The sequence below is a fragment of the Penaeus japonicus genome, unplaced genomic scaffold, assembly GCF_977035675.1.
Source record: "Penaeus japonicus unplaced genomic scaffold, GWHDUDI00000001_assembly GWHDUDI00001379, whole genome shotgun sequence".
NCBI classification, from domain to species: Eukaryota; Metazoa; Arthropoda; class Malacostraca; order Decapoda; family Penaeidae; genus Penaeus; species Penaeus japonicus.
In genome coordinates this window covers 7,501-12,500 of record NW_028235781.1, presented here as the reverse complement: position 1 = coordinate 12,500, position 5,000 = coordinate 7,501, and the positions used below count along the sequence as shown (strand labels likewise).

Genomic DNA, 5,000 nt, shown 5'->3' with positions numbered 1-5,000 from the left:
GAAGGATAACATATGATAATAATATCAATAGAAATAGCAGTAATATGAATAATTAAAATGGTGATAATTCTAACTATAACAATAATAATAATAATCATAGCAATGATATGTATAAAATCATATATAAGAAATATTGAAGTAAGAATAAAAATGATATCAATAATGAAAAGAGTAAAAGAGGAAGAAAAAAGATGAATGATGAAAATTGACAATTACAAAAATAAAATTCTTGAAATAATAATAATAAAAATATAGTTGTAATAAATGATAAGATATAGTAGTATAATGATAATGAATATTTTTATGATAATAATAATCATAACATTGCAATACATATGATAAATGATAACCAATATGTAACATTTACAAATAACTCAAATAAACAACTAAAACATAAGGAATGGATGAATAGAAAATAATAATGAATGATGAAGGAATGAGAAAAGTTGATGATAGCGATATCCTTATTAGATCTGAATAATGATTCATATAAATTTCCACAGAGACAAAGAAGAGAAAAGAAACAAAAGCAAAATTCTTCTGGTGCCTTTAAGAAGTCACTCGCTTTCCAATCGCCTTACCATCCTTAGCCTTGGCGTTCACTTCTCCGCCCTTCTCGAGGAGCGTCTCTACAACAGCATTGTGGCCGTTCACGGAAGCCCAGTGTAAGGGAGTCCCACCTGAGGGAGGAAGATGCTTCTGTTAGACGTGTGTTTGTGAGTAATGAGCGTGAGAAGGGAAGTGAGGATGACAATGCGAAGGTGATTGGGAGTGAGAATTACAGGAAGAAGGTGAATGTGAGTGAGAATCACAATGAGAAGCTGAATGTGAGTGAGAATGACAATAAGGTGAATATGAGTGAGAATAAAAATGAAAAAGTGAAAGTAAGTGTAAATGAGAGTTAAAAGGTGAATATGAGTGAGAATGACAGTGAGGTGAATGTGAGTGAGAATGACAGTGAGAAGGTGAATATGTGTGTGAGAGTGACAGTGAGAAGGTGAATGAGTGAGAATGACAATGAGGGGAATGTGAGTGAGAATGACAGTGAGAAAGTGAATGTGAATGAGAATGACAATGAGAAGGTGAATGTGAGTGAGAATGACAGTGAACTGAATGTGAGTGAGAATGAAAATAAGGTGAAAGTGAGTGTGAATGAATATGAGAAAGTGAATATGAGTGAGAATGACAGTCAGAAGTTGAATGTGAGTGAAAATGATAATGATAGTAGAATGTGAGTGAGAATAACAATGAGAAGGTGGATGTGAGTGAGAATGAAAATGACAATGAGAAGGTGAATGTGAGTGAGAATGACAGTGAGAAGGTGAATGTGAATAAGAATGACAGTGAGAAAGTGAATGTTGATAAGAATGACAGTGAGAAGGTGAATGTGAGTGAGCATGACAATGAGGTGAATGTGAGTGAGAATGACAATGAGAAGATGAATATGACTGAGAATGAAAATAAGGTAATTATGAGTGAGAATGACAATGAGAAGGTGAATGTGAGTCAGAATGACAATGAGAAGGTGAATGTGAGTGAGAATAAAAGTTAGAAGGTGAATGTGAGTGAAAATGAGAAGTTGAATGTGAGTCAGAATGAAAATGAGAAGGTGAATGTCAGTGTGAATGACAATGAGAAGATGAATGTGAGTGAGAATGAAAATGAGAAAGTGAATGTGAGTGAAAATAAAAATCAGAAGGCAGATGTGAGTGAGAATGACAATGAGAAGATGAATGTGAGTGAGAATGACAATTAGAAGGTGAATGTGAGTGAGAATGACAATGCGAAGGTGAATGTGAGTGAGAATGATAACGAGAAGGTGAATGTGAGTGAGAATGACAATGTGAAGGTGAAAGTGAGTGAGAATGATAATGATAAGGTGAATGTGAGTGAGAATGACAGTGAGAAGGTTAATATGAATGAGAATGAAAATGAGAAGGTGAATGTGAGTGAGAATGACAATGAGAAGGTGAATGCGAGTGAGAATGACATGAGAAGGTGAGTGTGAGTGAAAATGACAATGCGAAGGTGAATGTGAGTGAGAATGATAACGAGAAGGTGAATGTGAGTGAGAATGACAATGTGAAGGTGAAAGTGAGTGAGAATGATAATGATAAGGTGAATGTGAGTGAGAATGACAGTGAGAAGGTGAATGTGAGTAGGAATGACAATGAGAAGGTGAATGTGGATGATAATGATAATGAAAAGGTGAATGTGAGTGAGAATGACAATGAGAAGGTGAATGTAAGTGAGAATGACAGTGAGAAGATGAATGTGAGTGAGAATGACAATAAGAAAGTGAATGTGAGTAAGACAATGATAAGGTGAAGGTGAGTGAGAATGAAAATGAGAATGTGAAAGTGAGTGTGAATGACAATTAAAAGGTGAATGTGAATGACAATGACAGTGAGGTGAATGTGAGTGAGAATGAAAATGAGGTGAATGTGAGTGAGAATGAAAATAAGGAGAATGTGAGTGATAATGACAGTGAGAATGTGAATGTGAGTGAGATTGACAATGAGAAGGTGAATGTGAGTGAGAATGACGGTGAGCAGGTGAATGTGAGTGAGAATGATAATGAGAAGGTGAATGTGAGTGAGAATGACAATGAGAAGGGGAATGTGAGTGAGAATTATAATAAGAAGGGGAATGTGAGTGAGAATGACAATCAGAATGTAAATGTGAGTTAAAATGATAATGAGAAGGTGAACGTGAGTAAGAAGGACAATGAAAAGATGAATGTGAGTGAGAATGACAATGAGAAGTTGAATGCGAGTGAGTATGGCAATGAGAATGTGAGTAAGTGAGAATGACAATTAAAAGGTTAATGTGAGTGAGAGTGAGAATGAAAATGAGAAGGTGAATGTGAGTGAGAATGACATAAGAAGGAGAATACGAGTGAGAATGACAATGAGAAGGTGAATCAGTGAGAATGACAATGAGAAGGTGAATGTAAGTAGGAATGACAAAGAGAAGGTGAATGTGGATGGGAATGAGAATGAAAAGATGAATGTGAGTGAGAATGACAATGCGAAAAGTGAATGTGAGTGAGAATGACAATGAGAAGGGGAATGTGAATGAGAATGACATGAGAAGGTGAATCAGTGAGAATGACAATGAGAAGGTGAATGTGAGTAAGAATGATAGAGAAGGTGAATGAGTGAGAATGACAATGAGAAGGTGAATGTGAGTGAGAATGACAATGAGAAGGTGAATGTGAGTGAGAATGATGATGAGAAGGTGAATGAGTGAGAAAGACTATGAGAAGGTGAATGAGTAAGAATGACAATGAGAAGGTGAATGAGTGAGAATGATAATGAGAAGGTGAATGAGTGAGAATGACAATGAGAAGGTGAATGTGAGTAGGAATGACAATGAGAAGGTGAATGTGGATGAGAATGAGAATGAAAAGATGAATGTGAGTGAGAATGACAATGAGAAGGTGAATGTGGGTGAGAATGACAATGAGAAGGTGAATGTGAGTGAGAATGTCAATGAGAAGGTGAATGACTGAGAATAACAATGAGAAGGTGAATGACTGAGAATGACAATGAGAAGGTGAATGTGAGTGAGAATGACAATGAGAAGGTGAATGAGTGAGAATGACAATGAGAAGGTGAATGAGTGAGAATGACAATGAGAAGGTGAATGAGTGAGATTGACAATGAGAAGGTGAATGTGAGTGAGAATGACAATGAGAAGGTTAATGTGAGTGAGAATGACAATGAGAAGGTGAATCTGAGTGAGAATGACAATGAGAAGGTAAATGTAAAAGAGAATGACAATGAGAAGTTGAATGTGAGTGAGAATGACAATAAGGTGAATGTGAGTGAAAATGAAAATGAGGTGAATGTGAGTGAGAGTGAGAATGAAAATGAGAAGGTGAATGTGAGTGAGAATGACAATGAGAAGGTGAATGTGAGTGAGATTGAGAATGACAATAAGAAGGTGAATATGAATGAGAATGACATGAGAAGGTGGATGCGAGTGAGAATGACAGAAAGTAGGTAAATGAGTGAGAATGACAATGAGGAGGTGGATATGAGTGAGAATGACAATGAGAAGGTGAATGAATCTGTATGACAAAGGGAAGGTGAATGTGAGTGAGAATGACAATGGCAAGGTGAATGTGAGTGAGAATGGTAATGAGAAGGTGAATGTGAGTTAGAATGACAATGAGAAGGTGAATGTGAGTGAGGATGACAATGAGAAGGTGAATGTAAGAGAGAATGACAATGAGAAGTTGAATAAGTTAGAATGACAATGAGAAGGTGAATGAGTGAGAATGACAATGGGAAAGTGAATGTGAGTGAGAATGACAATGGGAAGGTGAATGTGAGTGAGAATGACAATGAGAAGGTGAATGTGAGTTAGAATGACAATGAGAAGGTGAATGTGAGTGAGGATGACAATGAGAAGGTGAATGTAAGAGAGAATGACAATGAGAAGGTTAATAAGTTAGAATGACAATGAGAAGGTGAATGAGTGAGAATAACAATGGGAAGGTGAATGAACGAGAATGACTATGGGAAGATGAATGTGAGTGAGAATGGCAATGAGAAGGTGAATGTGAGTGAGAATGACAATGAGAAGGTGAATGTGAGTGAGGATGACAATGAGAAGGTGAATGTAAGAGAGAATGACAATGAGAAGGTGGATAAGTTAGAATGACAATGAGAAGGTGAATGAGTGAGAATGGCAATTAGAATCTGAATGAGTTAGAATGATAATGAGAAGCTGAATGTGAGTGAGAATAACAATGAGAAGGTGAATGTCAGTGAGAATGAAAATGATAAGGTGAATGTGAGTGAGAATGATAATGAGAAGGTGAATGTGAGTGAGAATGTGATTAATAAAGATGATTAGGTTGATAAGGATAAGGACAAGAAATAGTATTAATATTATGAATTTTTATATGAATGGAAAAGATAAAAAAAAAAAATAATAATAATAATTATGAAAAGGCATAGAAATGAGAAGGAAAAAAAATGTGTATTATA

At 36.0% G+C, this 5,000-nt stretch overlaps 1 protein-coding gene across 14 annotated transcripts in view; it reads right to left on the bottom strand.

Moving 5' to 3' along the window:
• The window catches only part of LOC147466386 (uncharacterized), a 33,091-nt gene that overhangs the window by 22,325 nt on the left and 5,766 nt on the right, over window positions 1-5,000 (bottom strand). For 13 of the 14 annotated variants that reach the window (XM_086535561.1, XM_086535565.1, XM_086535564.1 and 10 more), the window contains exon 2: window positions 582-680. The exons of the other annotated variant lie outside the window; for it this stretch is intronic. The gene's annotated coding sequence lies outside the window, so the exon portion shown is untranslated. The remainder of the gene's footprint in view (window positions 1-581; window positions 681-5,000) is intronic. 14 annotated transcript variants of the gene reach the window in all.